Source organism: Panthera leo, chromosome F2, assembly GCF_018350215.1.
Source record: "Panthera leo isolate Ple1 chromosome F2, P.leo_Ple1_pat1.1, whole genome shotgun sequence".
In the NCBI taxonomy this organism is placed as follows: Eukaryota; Metazoa; Chordata; class Mammalia; order Carnivora; family Felidae; genus Panthera; species Panthera leo.
In genome coordinates this window covers 58927791-58948026 of record NC_056695.1, presented here as the reverse complement: position 1 = coordinate 58948026, position 20236 = coordinate 58927791, and the positions used below count along the sequence as shown (strand labels likewise).

At 36.8% G+C, this 20236-nt stretch overlaps 1 pseudogene; it reads right to left on the bottom strand.

Annotated features, from left to right (window-relative positions):
- Window positions 1-11746: 11746 nt before the first annotated feature.
- LOC122210603 lies at window positions 11747-13150 on the bottom strand (annotated as a pseudogene).
- Window positions 13151-20236: the final 7086 nt, after the last annotated feature.

The following is a 20236-nucleotide window of genomic DNA, read 5'->3' as shown; positions in this document are numbered from 1 at the left end:
AGCGTCCCTTGCTCAGTAGTAGCTCCTGGAGTGAAGTGAAAAGCTTTCTGCAGCCCTGACTATCAAATGCTCTCCCACCACGACATTGTTTATTACTAGATAAAAGTTTGCTGATTATCTCTCCCTAGCACACCGATGACCACTGTGTATCCTTATCCCATCCCATTCTTATTCTATGACCACACAAAGTGCATCCTTTTTTAGTGGAAACATTGAAGCATATATGAACATCCTCCAGTCTTTTTGCAAGTCGTCAGCTTCAGAACTCTATGTGTAACTTAAAAGCATATTTATCAGGTGTTATTTATAAACGCAGCTCTCATGAAACTTCATGAGGAATTATTACACAGGATACATGACATGTTGAAACACATTATTAGCATTCCTGTGGAGGTTTCTCAATGGAGAAATTCAATTATATTTCCTCCAATGCCTTAACTGCTGCTTTCAGTGGCGCTGCCAGAATCCTGGAGAAAAATAAACATAACATTTCAATTATTATCATTAATGATTTCATACTGGTAAAGGTCATAATGCACTTTAATGCTACCAAGTGAAATGTTGCTAATCACCATGGCTTATTGATTCTCTTTAGAGATAAGTAGGAGCAAAATGTGACACAGTTTTCATTATTTAAGATCATACATACTTCAAGCGCAACAGCAATTCCAAATAGAAGCAATATATGAATTTGGGGAGGAGCTTAAATCTTGGCAATTTTATTTGTCTAATAAGCTCAGTTAACTCTTCAGTTCTTTGCTTTTAGGAACTCAGGCAACTTCATTAAAAAAAGAAGAAGAAGAAGAAGCACTCGGGGGTGCCTGGGTGGCTCAGTAGGTTAAGTACCCAACTTTGGCTCAGGTCATGATCTCAGGGTTCATGAGTTTGAGCCCTCTTGGACTCTGTGCTGGCAGTGAGGGGCCTGGAGCCTGCTTCAGATTCTGTGTCTCCCTCTCTCTCTACTCCCCGCCCACTCCTCTCTCTCTCTCTCTTTCTCAAAAATAAATAAACATTTAAAAAATTAAAAAAACAAAACAGGGTGCCTGGATGGCTCCCTTGCTTGAGCAACCAACTCTTGATTTTGGCTCAGGTCATGGTCAGGGCAGTGGGATCAAGCCCCGCCTCTAGTCCCAGGTGGGGTTCTGAGCTGAGTGTGGAGCCAGCTTGGGATTCAATCTCTCTCTCTCTCTTTCTCTCTCCATCTGCCCCTCTCCCTCCCTCATGTTCTTTCTCTCTCTCTAAAATTAAAAAAAAAAAAATGAGAGAGAGTTTGGTTTTATGGTTCTGTTTAATAGACTGGAATTTTTAAACCATTTCCATGTTTCTTCATTTTGCTGTATTTATTCATTATGAACAAAATATATATGAATGATAATGAAACTTTCAGGAATTGAGAAAATTAAATTGAAATATTGTTTTTAAAACATTATTTTGATAAAATATGGCTAGTGATTCATTCTAAATTAGATGTCCATATGGCAGTAAGGATATCAGTATGGAGAGCTTAATTTTAATAAGAGGTAATTAATAATGCTGTCAGGACAACTGTCTTTAGATGGTTGGTTTTACAACTTACCTCCATGATATTTTAATCTGTAAATTTTCTATGTTCCAAAATATGTTAAATAATGTGATTCCCTAAAAGCAAAAATGAACTACTGGGACCTTATGAAGATAAAAAGCTTCTGCACAGCAAAGGAAACAACCAACAAAACTAAAAGGCAACCAACGGAATGGGAAAAGATATTTGCAAATGACATATCGGACAAAGGGCTAGGATCCAAAATCTATCAAGAGTTCACCAAACTCCACACCTGAAAAACAAATAACCCAGTGAAGAAATGGGTAGAAAACATGAATAGACACTTCTCTAAAGAAGACATCCGGATGGCCAACAGGCACATGAAAAGATGCTCAACGTCGCTGCTCATCAGGGAAATACAAATCAACACCACACTCAGATATCACCTCACGCCAGTCAGAGTGGCCAAAATGAACAAATCAGGAGACTATAGATGCTGGCGAGGATGTGGAGAAATGGGAACCCTCTTGCACTGTTGGTGGGAATGCAAACTGGTGCAGCCACTCTGGAAAGCAGTGTGGATGTTCCTCAGAAAATTAAAAATAGACCTACCCTATGACCCAGCAATAGCACTGCTAGGAATTTACCCAAGGGATACAGGAGTACTGATGCATAGGGGCACTTGTACCCCAATGTTTATAGCAGCACTCTCAACAATAGCCAAATTATGCAAAGAGCCTAAATGTCCATTAACTGATGAATGGATAAAAAAATTGTGGTTTATATACACAATGGAGTACTACGTGGCAATGAGAAAGAATGAAATACGGCCCTTTGTAGCAACATGGATGGAACTGGAGAGTGTGATGCTAAGTGAAATAAGCCATACAGAGAAAGACAGATACCATATGGTTTCACTCTTATGTGGATCCTGAGAAACTTAACAGAAACCCATGGGGGAGGGGAAGGAAAAAAAAAAAAAAGAGGTTAGAGTGGAAGAGAGCCAAAGCATAAAAGACTCTTAAAAACTGAGAACAAACTGAGGGTTGATGGGGGGTGGGAGGGAGAGGAGGGTGGGTGATGGGTATTGAGGAGGGCACCTTTTGGGATAAGCACTGGGTGTTGTATGGAAACCAATTTGACAATAAACTTCATATATTGAAAAAAAAATAATGTGATTCCCCTACTATTCTTTTATTTTAATAAGAAGTTGTTTTTAAAGCAGTTCTTGTCTGTAAACTTTTTTTAGTCTATGATTTAATACCAAAATTAAAATTAAATATTTAGAAACTATTATAGAAATTACACAGAGTAATTTTATGTCTACTGAATCTAAAAAAATCTAGACTTGTATTTTGTATGTCTTTGTCATTATTGTTTTCGTAGCAGTTCATTTTGTTAAATTTTATTAAAGTATTGCTGCATGATAGATTGATGAGAGTGGACATAAACTAGGCCCACAAACAGTTTAAGAAATTCTGTTCCAGAAGATCTTTGAAAGTTAAGCCAACATACGCTGAATTTCATTATCTTTTTCTCTGCTTGCTCTTATGTTACAAGAAAACTTGCCGAGTTGCTCAGAAAGGTAACAGTATCCCTGCCCGCATTCTCTGGCTTCAAGCAGGTTACAACCAGAATGAGATAAAAAAGCCCAGGTCCTGTAGCAGGACAATAAGCCTTTTCCAGATTTCAAGCCCTTGGATCACCCTTAGGCAACAACAAAAAGTGAATTCCTGTAATGCTTATAGCTGCTTGTAGATGTCCCTGCTCAGACTGCAGAGTTCACGTTCAAAGTGAAATGCAAAAATGACACATGCAGTATGATGCCAAGGCAGCTGCAGAGGCAAAGAGAGACTCTCAAAACTCAGGCTTTGCTTCCCCCCACCCCTTGATTGTTGATGCTGATACAATGTTCCTTGTATCCCTCTGCCTTTACCACATAGACTTTCCTTCAGGCAACTGATCTGGGGAAAACCATAAGGAAAGTACTTTATCAGTTGGCTTTGGTGGAGGAGAGTCATTCTTCTAATTTACTGAAGAAAACTTCTAAGAATCAGCAATAACTCGGAATGCATCTTTGGGGACTGAGTTACCCTAGCCACCCTAAGAAGACTGAATAATATTAGTGGTCAGCAAATAAAGAAATGTCAAGAGCGAGGGGGCAGATGTGTAGGAGGAGTGGTGGCCAAACAGGCCCAACCTGGAAAACCCTCACAGAATAAAATTGTGACAAAGCCTCCTACTTAGTTTCTGTTTCCAGTCACATTTCTCCTTCAGTCTATTAGCAAAACACTTCAACTCCTTTCACATTTAAAATGTAACCTGATTATATGCATGAGTCTTTGTTTTCAATGACTATAGCTTTTAGAATGAAAGCCTCCTTGACTCGAGGCACAAACTTACCAGGTTCCTGCCAATCCCTCTCCCCCACCACCCTCCCCCACCTATCCTCACCTTTCCTTCCATTTCTCACTATTGGCACATATTTGCATTGAGCTTTCAGCTCCATGTTAACCAGGCCTTAATGCCTGGGTCTTAGTAGCTTACCAATATTTACCTTTCTTTCATGGGCATGTCTGTGTGGGTAGGCTGTGGTCTTGCTTCCATGTACTCCACATTCTGGGATCTAGGCTTAAGGAATGGCTGTTCTCTAGGACATTGTGGGTCCCGTGGCAGAAAAATAAAAGAAATAGGTGTGATCGCAGTGGCTTATAAAACTTCTGCTTGTCACTTTCATCTACATTTTATTGCAAAAACAAATCACATAGCCAAGGTTATTGGGTGAGGGAAGGGTCTCAGGAAAGGTCCAGCTGAGGAGACAAAGGCTATTTGTAAACAATATTATAGTCTGTCATATCATCCTTCAAGATTTAATGTTCTACCATAACACTGTCTGCTTGTCACTATCATACCCTACGACTCTGTAGTCAAAGCGTCTGTGTCTGTTTCTTTACTATTTAGCTTGGAGATAATTGCAAATCTGTACTATGTGTTTCAAAAACTGGCATGTATTTGGCACTCAAAATATTTGTGCATGGAAAGAGAGAAGGAAGGAAGGAAGGAAAGAAGGAGGGAAGGAAGGAAGGAAGGAAGGAAGGAAGGAAGGAAGGAAAACAGGTTTGGAGTAGCAATAGTTGTAATATACTTGTAGCACTGAATCCATTTAACGGAAAAGAACAACTTGCACAAGTCAATAGTTCATTAATTATTTGGGGTATCAGAACATATACTGTCTGAAAATATATATTTGATTTAAATGGTAGAATTATGATGTTTTCACTATGTAATTTATAAGAGGCTCAACTCCCTTCGAGGACTAATAGATTCTTTTATCTGTTACTTTTCCTTTTTTTTTTTCTTTTTCTCCTATCTTGCTCTCTTTATAAGAAGATTATGCTTGTGAGGGCCTCCATATTTGAATCATTTCCAGCTTCCTCAGTTTGTCAGCAATCTCCTGTCCTATGACGCCTCCCTTTAACTTGGACCTGATGGTTTTCAGTTTCATGGTCATTGATCCCTTATTACTCAAAACAGTCTTTCCACTATTTCACTACATGGAATTTTCTACCTCTAATATGACAATTAGCAGAGCATTCTGCATCCTACTGTCTGAAATTCTGTGGCCATTTCAATGAATTTCTTCATTTTTTTTCTCCTCTTTTCTGAACTTGAAATTACTTATTATGTCCAGGCTTTCTCTTTCTTCTGTTTCAAAGACACATCTTTTTGCTTTGAAAGCTTCCTTCTCCACCAGGTCAAATGAAGAAACAATTCTTCCTGTGCAATTTCCTGTCCCCCATCATTCTATTTTCTATTTTTAATGTTATTCTTTTTGTTCTTTGATCTAAACACCCACCCCCACACACACACTTCTCTATTTAAATAACAAATGAAACAAGCTCTCTCAAATTGTTCATCCCTCAAAACTAAACCTTTTTTTATCTAATATGTTGTGAAAGCAAAATATATGTGACCCTCCTCCAACTGAAATATCCACTTCTTTATTTGGTTCTTCTCTCAACAACTAGGTAATTTTTTTTTTCTGTTTCTTAAGCATACTAACCAAATCCTCAAACTTACTAATAATTAAGTGGCTTTACTTCAACCTTTAACTTCCTTAAATTCTAGAGCATGACACTAAATTTCTTCTTATCCTCTATATGTAAAATTTCATACAATGTAAATCATTGAAATTATTATTTTTTTAAGATTTTTGGAGAACCCTTAAAAAATATAAGGATTGGAAAAATGTCTTGGTGTCTCATTTATATTTCAGTAGTGATCCTATGTTGACAGCTTTTCTTCTCCAACAAGAATATCTAATATTAATACTAATATCTCAGTGTATGCTTATAATTTTAGTCCTGTACTTCTATGAGAGTTCATATAATGGTGAAATTCAATAGAGCTTACAATGTAAATATCATTCTGGTATTTCAGGAGTAACTTATTGAACATAATGGAATGTTTTATTTTATGTATCATGTATCAAGCAAAATTAAACATAAGCAGGAAATATATGAACAAATAAATAAATATAAGCATTTTTGAGTAGTGCTCATTTAAAATTTCATTCTTCCATTTGAATTGAGATTGAGCATTAATATAGTTCTCAATAACTTACATCATTTCGAGCCTTTAGTTTTCCTGGGTATCTTTGAAATATTCCTCTTTTTTCTCTGTTCATACTACATACCTATAAAGCATGCTACATATATAGAAAAAGGATGAGATAGAGTGGTAAATAGAGATGATTGATAGATGCATAGAATTGGAAAGATGAAGGAGCAAATAAATGAATAGAATAAATTAATAAATGCACAAGTGAATGAATGAGTGAATGAGTGAGTGAATGATGGACTTTTGTTGATGCATCTCCATATCCCATACTTTCTCTTTACAACGAGTGCCTAGGTTTTACTTTGGATGACCAAGTTACACTTTTTTAGGTTTCAAACAGGGTTGAGTCTGGATTCCACCCTAACCTCTAGTCAGGATGCTCCTGATTAAGCGAATCTTAGTAATTCTATTGTTGCTGTTGTTCTTGACATTGTCAATGTGATTGTTTCAGGCTTGGCAATGGTTTAAAACTAAGATAAACCAACAGATGGTGCTCCTCTGGCCCTAGTGATTGGTTCAGTGGACGTAATTTAGTTCAACTGGAGGGAAGCCCGTATCTTCTCATAAATAATTATCAACTTGATGCAGTGCTCTTCTTTTAGATGTAAGTAAATAAATGCATGCATGTAGCCCAAATGGACAGCCACCTGACAACCATTAGGAAAGACAGGCTAAGGTTAAAGCCAACATAGCAAAGGAAGATTTGAAAGAATTACAAACAAATGGATGTGCAACTTTAAAGATATCAACCTGTGGATCAAGCAGAGTCTTCTTCTGCTCTAGACTTTCCAGCTTATGAGCCAATAAAGTCCCTTTATTATTTAAATGAGGTGAATTTTCTTTATTGGCTCTAACCCATATTCTAAATAACATAGATAGATACAGGTAGATATATAGGTAGAGAGGGAGGGAGTGGGGGAGAGAGAGAGCACAAGCATTATGATACAGGATAAAGAAATAAGAAGAAGCATTTGTCCTTAGAGTGAAATGGGATAGGTTACTAGAATGAATATTTATCTGTGTGATCTACGAAACATTTGATTTACTCATTGCTATAACAGTTGAGGTTTCCAAATTCTGTAACCAAGCATTTTATATATGACCATCTTGATCATCAAATCAGTTCATGTGGGTGACAGTTGGTGATCAATCTTCCGATGCAATATTCAAAAGAATACAATGACCATATGTTAGTTGATGCAGTTGAGTTGCATATAAATGGTTGCATTTATTCTGTACTTTGATATTTAGGAAGTAAAAAGACATTTTGTTTTTCATTTTGCAATCCCTAAAAGAACAGCCAAAGGAAATGTTTGCTTCTTAGAGTATGAAATAATAGGAGTACAGTGTGAAGCCAGCAAACTTTTTTTTTTTGTATTGAAGCATTTTATGAAACAAAATTAAATATCTAAATTTTTTCCAACCAAAATCCAAATAGGACTTTTCACTTATTTTTTCTCCCAATATTATCATGGCATTATTTTTGGTGTAACAAAATAGCTTATACAGATCCAGAAGAATGGGGCTTGAATTCTAGCTTTACCATTTAACCATTGGTAAACTTAAGCAAGATATTAAATCTCTGTAAATTCCATATAAATTCTATGTAAGCTATACTAGTGTGTGTGTGTGTGTGTGTGTGTGTGAGAGAGAGAGAGAGAGAGAGAGACTTATTGTTAACCAGCAATGAGTCCTGGTATAAAGATATGTGTGCCTGTACATATATGATAAACAATTATATATTATGTAAAATAAGTTTAATAGATAAACCTTTCATTGATTACATAATTAGGTTTGATTTAATAATTATCTTGCCAATATTTATTTTGAGTTCAGTACTTTGGGGGACCTGTGATTTTATTTCTACAAGTGACATTACCCATGTGGGCCAGCCACCTTGCAAATAGAATTCATTGGTAAGAAGCAAAACTTTATCTCTTAAAAAAAAAAAAAAAGTAGGAAAACAACCCAATTTTTTAAAGTGAGCCAAAGACCTTAACAGACACCTCACCAAAAAAGATATATAGATGGCAAATCAGCATGTGAAAAAAAATGTTCCACATATGTCATCAGGGAGATGCAAATTAAAACAAGATACCAGGGAGACTGGGTGGCTCAGTTGGTTGGGCGTCCAACTTTGGTTCAGGTCATGATCTCACAGTTTGGGAGTTCAAGCCCCGCATCAGGCTCTGTGCTGACAGCTCAGAGTCTGGAGTCTGCTTTGGTTTCTGTGTCTCCCTCTCTCTGCCCCTCCCCTGCTCTCTCTCTCTCTCTCTCTCAAAAATGAATACACATTAAAAGTTTTTTAAAAAATAAAAGAAAACAAAATAAAACAAGATACCACTACATACATATTAGAATGGCCAAAATCTGTAATACCGACAAAACCCAATGCCAGTGAGGATATGGAGAAGTAGGAACTCTTATTCACTGCTGGCGGGAATACAAAAGGGCTCAGCTACTTTGAAAGACAGCTGGCGGTTTCTTAGAAACAAAAACAAAAACTAAACATACCTTTTGCCATCCAGCAATCACACTGGTATTTACCCAAAGAGGTTGAAAATTTACGTCCACCCAAACACCTGCCTGTGAATGTTTAGAGCACCTTTATTCATAATTGCCAAAACCTGAAGGAACCAAGATGCTTTTCAGTAGTTGAGTGGATAAATACTCCGTAGCACATCCAGACGATGCAGTGTGATTAAGCACTATATAGAAATGAGCTAGGAAGCCATGAAAAGACATGGAGTCACCTTAAATGGGTACTACTGAGGGACAGAAGCCCATCTGAAAAGGCTACATACTGTATAATTCCAGCTATATGACATTCTGGAAAAGGCCAAATCAGGGAGACAATAAAAAAGGTCAGTGGTTACCAGGGGTTGGGGATGCATGAAGGGATAAACAGGCGGAGCACAGAGGATTTTGGGGGCATTGAAAATACTCTGGATGATACTGTAATGATGGGCCCATGTTACTATACATTTCTCTAAAACCACAGAATATACAACACCACGAGTAAACCAGGACATAAACAATGGACTTGGGGTGGTTACGATATGTCAGTGTAGGTTCTTGGATAGTTAACAAATGTCCCACTTTGGTGGGGCATGTTGACAATAGGTGAGGCTGTGCATGCCTGGGGTGGGGAATACGGGAAACCCTGAAGCTTCCTCTCAGTTTTGCAGGGAACCTAAACCTGTCAAATATCTTTTAAAACAACAACAACAACAAAAAACTTATGAGAGAGAAGAAGAAAATCACTGGACTTGAGTGACATATTTAGTTTTGCTCCAGCTCAATTCACAAATGACCTGTGTTATGCTAGTCATACTGCTTAACCTTACGGAGATTCATTTATCTTACCTATAAAATAGGGATAATAAAGCCTCATTCAGAGATGTTTGGAATAAATTATATCACAGATGTTTTAGAATCACTTTTGAATTTCAAAAGCAGCACATAAAATTGTGGGACTTCATTTTGAAAGATATAATTAATATATTTTTTAAAGAACCTCCAGTAATCTGTCGCATTTTTAGTGTATCCTATCATCAATATTCCCTGTAATCATATGAGTGAAGAAGTCTTTTGTAAAATTAGGTAAGAGATACAAGGCAGGAAATGGAAAATATAAATGTCACATTGAATACAAAATACAGGTATGCATAACAATAATATTTTCTCCCCCATAAGATTCATTTGCCAAAAAAAAAAAAAAAAAAGCATGGGGTGGGCAGGATGAAAATCAGTATGTTATGAACTCTATAATTTCTATGTTTTTTTTTTTACACTTGATCGTAGCCAAAAGCCCAAGAAGCTGTTCTAAGTTTTTTTTTTAAACTCCAAGTCCAGAACTATTTACCCAGTCCTAAAGTAGACATCTTCACGTTGATGTTTCAAAGCTATTGAGAATGAAACTTCCAAACATAAATTCACCATTGTTTCTGACCCAATCTTTCTCCCAGAACTGCCATTCCCTTGATCTCTCTCTCAGTAAATATATCACTCAATCACTTAAGACAGAAAACAGAACATGAGTTTCTTTCTTCCCTTTCACTCCAAGCTAATCAATCACTAAATTGTATTAATACTGCCACCTAAATATTGCTCAAGTTTGTTGTTCTCTTCTCTCACCTCCCTTACCATGACTCTAAACCTCTTTCATTCCTTACCTATTTTCCTTCAGTAGTCTTTGCTTTGTCTCTTTGGTCCTGTTCTAATTAAAGGGGTCTTCCTAAAATGTAAATCTTAGCCCATGATTCACCTGCTTGTTGTTTCCTATTATTTTCAAAAAAGTGCAAATTCTTTCTTTGCATGGTTTATGAGGAACTTCACGATCTCGTCCTAGTGGACAAGATCCTACGGGATCTTGTCTCTAGTCTTTGTCTTTGTCTTCCATTCCTTCCCACCCATACCTGGACAAAATTACTCCAGTTTACTTCCTTTCGTATCTTAGGATACTGCCATGTTGCTTTGTATCACTCACATGACAATAACTCAGCTGACTTGCTCCATTCATCATGAAGGTCCCTCAGCTTATGTACTGCGTGCTTGCAGCCTTTCCTGACAGCTCAAAATTTAGCTGGGGAGTTTTTCTTCCATGAACAGCTTATCCTGCTGTATTATCATTTGATGCCTATAGTCCCCAATGGCCCCTGAGCTTTGTGAATATAAGGTCCACGCTGACCTGTTCACATTGCATTCTTATCACCTAGACTGGTGCCTAGAGCATACACATCAGATTCTCTAAGCACATTTAGTGAAATCAGGACCTTTATGGCTTTAATGAATTTAATTTGATGATCTAAACCTTCTTGGTGAAAGTGTTGTATGCTAGCCAAATAACATCACACATTCTGTTCTTCACTTATGTTTAGTTGAAGCTCACACTGAATGAATTCCTTACAACTCAGAAGAAATGTTGTGACTTGAGTCCTAGCAAGGGTAACTCCTGACTCTGACCTGACTTGGCTTCTAACACCTGCATCTTTGTTTTCCAAGACAAAGTTGAATCTTGCAATAAACCTTAAGGGGAAGGAGGAACTGAGTTGGGCATGGCTCCTAAAATTCCATTGGAGAAGCACATGTGAAAGAAACCTTTCCTGGGAATTCCTCTGAGCTTCCAATTCTGAACCATGGTGACATTTTATTTCAGATTTCTGAGTAGGCAGCCTGTTTAATAACAAAATAATGTTAGGAAAAAGTCATTAAAGCTTCGTTTGCTGTCCACCTATTTGGGATAACCTGAGAACATTAACTGTTCCAGAAAAGGAACGGAAAACAAACTGAAGGTACTAATTAGCATGAATTATTAATAGAATTTATTAACAAAAATCCCGTCTTATTTTTTTTCTCATTAAGCATTTGTTTTAATGGGTCTTGAAATTTTGTAAAACGATTTTCGGTCAAGTTGTTTCCATCAAAAAAGTACTGATTTTAAAAATTAATAACTTAAAACTCTCTCTCTCACACACACAGTTCAGAAATCATTTTTTCTTCTGAGGTTTTATGATGCATGGTTATCATTAACCAGTCTTTTCTATCAAGCTTAAATGGCCGATTGACACAAACAGTCCTGAGACCACTCTTCCCCCACTGTTACTATTGGGGTGGCAGGTATTGGAGATAATATGATTTAGCCTTCTGAGCTTTCTGGGAAGACTTGGTGACCTTGCCAGCTCCAGCTGCCTTCTCGTCCACTGCTTTGATGACACCCACAGCAACCATCTGTCTCATGTCACGAACAGCAAAACGGCTCAGAGGAGAGAAACTCTCAAAACACACACAGGGTTGCCAAGAACCATATCAACAATGGCAGGATCATCAGATTTCAAGGACTTAGGGCCATCTTCCAGCTTTTTCCCCAGAATGATGATCAGTCTTCTCCTTCAGCTCAGCAGACTTTCAGGTAATGTGAGCTGTGTGACAACACAGCACAGGTGCCTATCCAGCACTGATTTGGTCTGGATGGTTCAGGATGATCACCCGAGACATCAAGCCAGCTGTTTCCAATGGTGGCTCATTTTTGCTGTCAGCAGCCATACTGCCATGACAAACATCTTTGACAGATATGTTCTTGACACTGAAGCCCACGTTGTCACCAGGAAAGCGTCATGGTGCCTTTCAACAGATTTTGCTTCAGTTGTAACACTGACTGGAGCAAAGGGCACCACCACGCTGGGTTTGAGAACACCAGTCTCCACTGGGCCCACAGGGACAGTACCGATTTCACCAATTTTGTAGACGTCCTGGAAGGGCAGACACAAGGACTTGTTGGTTGGATGAGTTGGTGGCAGCATGCAATCCAGAGGTTCAAGCAGTGTGGTTCCACTGGCATTGCCATCTTTATGGGTGGCTTTCCAACCCTTGAACCAAGGCACGTTAGCCCTTGGCTCCAGCAGGTTGTCAGCATTCCAACCAGAAATTGGCACAAATGCTATGTCCAGATTGTAGCCAATTTTCTTAATGTAGGTGCTGATCCCTTAACAATTTCCTCATATCTCTTCTTCTTCAGTATCTCTTCTGTAGGGTGGTTCAGGGAATCCATTTTGTTAACACCAACATGTAGGAGTTTCACAGCCAGGTGTGGAAGCCAGAAGGGCATGCTCACGGGTTTGCTCATTCTTGGAGATACCTGCTTCAAATTCACCAACACCTGCAGCAACAGGCAGAACAGTACAGTCAGCCTCAGATGTGCCTGCAAGCATGTTTTTGATGAAGTCTCTGTGTCCTGGGGCATTGGTGATGGTCACATAATGCTTGCTCGTCTCAAATTTCCACAGGGACATATCAATGGCGATACCATGTCCACTTTCGGCTCTCAGTTTACCCAAGACCCAGGCATGCTTGCAAGGGTTTTTTCTCAGCAGCCTCCTTCTTCAATTTTTTCTATAGTTCCTTTGTCGATCCCACCTCAGTAATAGGTCAGATGACCAGTAGTGATAGACTTGCCTGAATGTATATATCCATGACAAACATGTTGCTTTGAGTCCTTTCCTTTCCCATTTTGGTTTAGGATTAGTGGTGGTTTTTATGTCACCTGTGGTCTGGCAGCAAAGCTGTATGAAAAAGCTCATTTTATTATTTTTAAAAATTTAAATAAACAGATCCCTATGAAAGATGCATAGATAGCATAATTATATTCTGTTCACCTTTATGAAATTTGAAACATTTTTTTCTTTCTCTAAAAAGGAAAGCATACTTATTATTGTTATTATTATTGTTATAACACTTTATTTTTAATATCTTTCATAAAGATTGCTTAAAGACTAGAAGAAATTATAAAAAGAGCTTTTAGAAAATAAGATATAAAAGGAAAGGTTAGTAATCTAGCATGGACATATTCTCTGTTAAAGTTAAACTTTGCATTCAAAAATTTTAAAAAATCTTCAGGACTGGTAGGCCACACCAAAGAAGTTTTGAGATCTGAAGAATATAAAAATCGAAAATATTAATTAGAGCAAATCTGAATATATGAAAGTCATTTAGTTTGTCCTGGATAAATGAGAAGAAAATGTCTCAAATTGATTTTTTATTTTTTATTATTTGAGACAGATAGAGCAAGTGTGGAGAAGGGCAGAGGGGGAGAGAGAATCTGAGGCAAACTCCACTCTCAGCCCAGTGCTGGACATGGTCAATCCCATGACCCTAGAATCATGACTGGAGCCAAAATCAAGAGTCTGGCACCCAATCAACTGAACCATCCAAGCACCCCTCCAATTGATTTTTATTTTACTCAGTCCTCTGAACTTTGATACTTAATTCTGAAAGGATGGCCTGACAATCCTTCTGCATATTGGATACAATGCTATCAGAATATCTTCTTCCCTCACCCCTCCTTAAGAAATTACACACCTGCAATATATCCAAGGAAAATAATTTACCCTTTCCCTATTACTCTTGTGTCCTCCGGGTGGTATAGTCTATATAGTGTAGTGCCTTATAGTAACACGTTACAAAATGGAAAGTCACGATTTTTTGTCATTTTTTTTTTTCTATCTTCTTTGTTACAAGCCATGGAAGACTAACACCGCTAAAAATAATACTTAGCTCAATGAAGGGATCATTACATACTTGTAACAGAAGGTAACTCTGTGGCCAGCCTCTGCCAAGTGAGTCTTAAAATACATACATCCTCCAAATGGTATGTATTTTGAGTAACTACAATTGTATTGCTTCAGGCAAAGTACTTGCAGACCTAAGACCAGACTGGCAGAATGTGCTGAACAATTAACTTTTGTATTAAATTAGAACTACTTTCTTTTAATTTCAGTTAAAAGATAAAGAAGTTAAAAATAGCTGAAGGGTGTATGACAGAAAAATAAGTCTTCACTGTTTCAAATTTACTAGTAATTAAGACAGCTGTGTGAATAATGAAACATGCATAAGTCAATTTTCCCTCCCACCATATATTCAGGGAATTTTGACCTGAGTTTATAAAAGATCATACATTCACACAAGGAAGTTTGGATGTTTTTTTTAATTTAAGGAAAATGCCATGATAAGTTCTTGCTTGTACCATATTTGTTAATTGTAGAGAAGTTAAGTGATACAGTATTTAAAAAAATTTTTAATGTTTATTTATTAAAAAAATTTTTTTTAACGTTTATTCATTTTTGAGAGACAGAGAGAGACAGAGCATGAGCAGGGGAGGAGCAGAGAGAGGGAGACACAGAATCCGAAGCAGGCTCCAGGCTCCGAGCTGTCAGCACAGAGCCTGATGCGGGCCCAAGCCCACAAACCGTGGGATCATGACTTGAGCTGAAGTTGGATGCTTAACTGTCTAAGCCACCCAGGCACCCCAGTGATACAGTATTTTTAAAGAAGTAAATTAAAGTTGCTCAAACCCAGTAATTACTATTATAAAGTTTGTATTTTATTATATACAAATTTATTCAAAACTATATTCTATATAAATGCATTTAAATTTAGGGTAATGATATATCTATATCTATAGAATAGATAGATATAGATATAGATATAGATATAATTTTTCAAGACAGAATTTCAAAGTGAAGTATTAATTTGAACAGTATTTATTGGCATTTTTGTACCATATATGAGACATTATGGCAGGTATGGGAATGGAGATGTGTGTAAAGCATAATCACTTTCCTCAATACACAGACTAGGAAGTAAAATAAAGAAGATTACTGAATACTTGCTATATACACTAGAAATTAATAGGTTAAAAATGTATAAGAAATACTATTTTTTGAGGGTGAGAATGAATCATTGTCAAGGGGAGGGGGCCGAGAGATGGGGAGACACAGAATCCGAAGCAGGCTCTAGGCTCTGAGCTGTCAGCACAGAGCCAGACCAGGGGCTCGAACTCACAATCTATGGATGACTTTCACCAGTGACAGCTGAGGTAGAGAAGGACCAGTCTTGCCTTCTATGGCATGAATGTTGATGTGTTGAGGGATTATCAACACTCACTTTCTCAGGCCTCATCTTCAACATCTCTCTAAACCCTCTGGGTAGCACCCTCAGGAACTTCCGCTTTCTATAACACCACTGCACAACAGAAATACAATGACAGCTACAAATTTCATTTAAAATTTTCCAATAGCCACATAAAAAGTAAAATGAAACAGAAGAAATGAATTTTAATGGCATTCTAAACCAATATACCTAAAATAATGTTTCAATATGTAATGAACATAACAAAAATATGACAAGATCTTGCTACAGGTTGAATACTTATTTGTGTCCTCCCGAAGTTTATATTTTGAAACCTATGTAATGGTATTTTGAGGTAGGATCTTTGGAAGGTGATTAGGTCATGAGGATGAAGCACTCATGAATAGGACTAGAGTCATTATAAGAGACTCCAGAAAGCTCCTTCACCCCTGCTTCCATGTGAGGACAGGGCAAGAAGACAGCCCGTCTATGAACAGGATACAGGCTCTCACCAGACACTCTATCAGTGTCTTATCTTGCACTTTCCAGCCTCCAGAATTGTGAGAAATAATTTTCTGAGATTTAGAAGCCACCCCAGTGTATGGTATTCTGTTATAACAGACCAACAGACTAAGACAGGTCTCTTACATTCTTCTGAAGGCCTTGAATTTGGTGTGTAATTCATACTTACACCGCATACTTACATCTCAATTCAGATTAGCCACATCAAGAGCAGAGTAGACATACGGGGTTAGCAGCTATCCTATCGATCATCACAGCTCTGCAAAGTGTCCTCATCTGTGTGTTTGTCTCAAAAAGGTAACTTAAAATCTGGCAGCCACATCTCATAGGAAGGTAGAGACACACAAATAAAAATTTGTTTCTATGCATGCCAGTATTTCTTTATGTATCTCCTGATTTTGCTCCTTCCTTTCTTTTTTTAAGCAGAAAATTATATTGTACTGATCCATCTTGGGAAATGCTGTTTTTATTTACTTGTTTGTGCCCTTCCGTGGTATTTTCCATATTACCCCATGCACCCCCCCCCCACTAATGACAACTTATTTGAGAATGCCTATTTAATGTTGCATTTCCACAATAATTAACATTTATTTTGTTCACACCGCGATCCTCAAATGCTGAAGAGTCAGCATGAACACTTACATTCTCCAGTTATTCCCAGAGGCAACTGTCCTTTGCAATTTGATGTAAAGTGCAGGTGTTAGAAATAAAAGTGGTCCTGAAAGCAGAGCTGTTGGGCACCACTGTTATGTTGTATTCTTCTTCTGGCTTGAAATTTGATGCTTTGATGGAACTACTATCTGCACTAACTTGACAAATCTCCCTGTATATACATTTAATGGATGAAAAGGCGAAGGCAAAGAGGAAAGATTAATTAGCATGTCAGAGGTCACATAATGATACAGCGACAGAGACAATAACAGAGGTACGTACCCAGGAAAATGAATTTGCAGGAATTTACACAAAATACTTGGAAATTTAATTTTCCTTGGTAAGAACCATAACACAATACAAAGAACAGGAACTTCTGGACGCCAAACACTTTATATGAATTTAAACTGCTCAGTCATATTAGCGTCATGTAAATGCTTCTGTATTACTTTTGTGTTTGTTGTCGATCTTTGTCACAGGAAAACTGATTGTGTCTTTATATTGACCTTTCTAACAGTTGTTATGTGTTATGTAATCTAATGATCCGTGAGATCATTACCTGAGCCCAAGTCGGATACTCAACCGACTGAGCCACCCAGGTGCCCCAAACATTAAAAAATTTTAAAAAAGAGAACTTGCAATTATAAATTCTTTCTCTGCCTTTTTGAGATGTAAATAATTACATATATAATGTTTTGTATATAATATTATATATGTAGTTTTAAACATATATAGTTTTCTTACCAGCTATACCCCAAGACCTGACCTTCACTACCCACCTGCTTGTACTCACTGACCTTTGTCCCACATTGTTCCTTAAGCTCTTCTTTCCAGTTTATCACTTAACTCAGACAAATGGAAACCAAAACCACTCCTCAAGTGATAGCAACTCTCCTGAGAAGATCTCCCACCTGCCAAGACCACCCAGACCAGTTTGGTCAAAACCTTGAACTTGTACCTGCACAGAAGGACCATAGAGTGACTCTGACCCACAACAACCTTTACCAGATTATAATAGTAAAACCTCTGCCCAAGGAGGAACACAGGCCTCATCTACATAACATACAATGTATGAATAGGCATGTCTCATTAAGGTGCAGGCGCAGCCTTATGCCTGTCTCTACATATGGTGACAAGGCTTCCCTAAATATTCATCCTAACCCTGGGTAAAGGAACCCATTCACCCTTGCTCAGGGAGTCATGGCTTTGGAAGTTATTCCCCGTGATCTCCTTATTTGCTGCAAATAAAGTTTACTTTGTGCGACAACTCACCTGGTGTGTCTGTGGCTCACCAAGAAGTGAACTCACGTTGCTTCGGTTACAGTTTTAGATATACATAATTTTGGATATGTATATAGCTTTAGCCATATATATAGTTTTAGGTATTACATAGTTTTAGGTATGTGTATTTTAGGAATACATTCAAAAGCAATAATCAAAGATTTATGAATAAGGATACTTAATATATATGTATATACATATTATATGATTCTAAGTCTTTAGTGGTTCAACAGGAAGTTCTGTCTGGTTTTCATTTTCATATTAAGAATACAGCTTTGAAATGTAGCTCTGAAATGCATATATATATATATATATATATATATATATAATTATTCTCAGACGCAGTACTTTGAAAAATTCATTTGATTGTTTATTTTTTATTTGTATAGATTTTTTTTAAAAATTTTATCTCATTTTTCCATCATGATAAGTAGACTTATTATTATTTTTTTGATCTTGGTTCTTTACAATACAATAATAACTTCAAACCCAGTAAGGGTTTGGAATGAAAATATTGTATCTTGAAATTTAATCATGATTTTATATGCATTCTATCTGAAATATGATTTATTGAAACAATCTTTGTCTTCAGAAAGTATCCTGTATAATTTAAGTGAAATATCTTTTGTGAGACTAAAGAAAAGGTGTAGGTTGTGTATTTTCTCTTAATAATATCCTGTTATCCTTTTATAAAGCTGCATAAGAAAGACTTCTCTTATGTTTGTGGGAAGAATAATTGCTAAAGGGAGATTGGTGACAATATAATTATATAATGTATCAGACAACATCTTAACAAATCATTGTTTATACCATGGCTCATTTCTGCAACGAAAAAATAACACAAAATGAAAAACAGGTCTGATTCTCACTTCATTTCAAAAAGTAAATGTCAACATATTTGAATATAATTTCTACAATTTCAGATTGTATAACTTATGATGGTATCATTATAGGAAGTGGGAGCTACCATTCTCCATTAATATGGTTTGATATTTTTCCAGAATAAAGTGTTTTGATCTTATCTTCAAACTAAATATATTTTCTCATGAAATATCTGCACAATTCCTCCACCTCAGAGAATATTCAAATATTATTCAAGAAAAGCTAGCACTGATTATGAAAAAGATAGAAGTCAAATTATCAACCATTTTATCTTTATTCAGTTATCATTTTATTGAATATCTGGCATATAGTAGGGTCCTTCATAAACACTTATTAAATAAATTAATCTTGCATATGGTAGTTTCTTTTTTTTTTTACAGTTTAATTTTTAGAAGTTCAATCTCTCTTTTTAAAGATAATTATAAGAAGTTTTTATAAAATAAATTTACAAGCACATTAATCTTTTACCAATTACCTTCCATAATAGTGTCTGAGTGACTAAATGTTTTTAAATATACTTCAATAGCATGAATATATTTTTGCTAATTATCTTCATTGATACTCTGCCTCTTTTCTTCTGTCACAAAAGAAGGATTGCTTTCTTATTTTCTGGTTCCTTCCCTTTCCACTTGAAAAGAACCATCATTTCACTATTGAGTCTCAACTCACCTGTATACTTAGCTGTTCCTTATTTATAACACAATTTCTCTGTCTCTCTATAGGTTGAAGTCTATTCTATATTCAGGAACCTCCCTTGACTTTACATTCTGTTCCAGTTACCACTTTTTGTCACAGTCTGTTCCATTTTTGAGACACATTTTTATTCCTTTCATGGTTTCTACTGATAAAAGCCTCAAGGCTATGGAATAGTTTGATAGTAATTCCTCATCTTGAAGATTCACATACAATGAGTTGTAAGAATTAACACGTGAATACTATACATATCTGAGGTCCGTGGTTTCAATTTCTCCTCAGTTAATTATTTATTTTCATGTAATTGTCTTGAAATGTTGTCAAGCTTCCTCTCTCTTGCTCAGGCTTGTGGATAGAATTTTACTAGCTCTTTTTTTCATGATGGTATAACTTCTCTGACCCCTAATTTTCTTCAGGAAGACCAGCTCCAGCTCCTTATGCATATGTAGCCTATTGCCTCAACCCTTCTTGAGTGACTATCAAAACCCCAGACCTCCATACTCCAACCTGGTCCGATTTCAACACTGTTTTCACACTCTATTTCAAATTTGCTACCTTTGGATTTTCACCCTCTATTCTCTTGAGATATGCATTCACTTACCTCTTGTGTATCATCTATTGCTTAGTTCTTCTTTCTTGGTTTACTATTTTAGGGAAGCA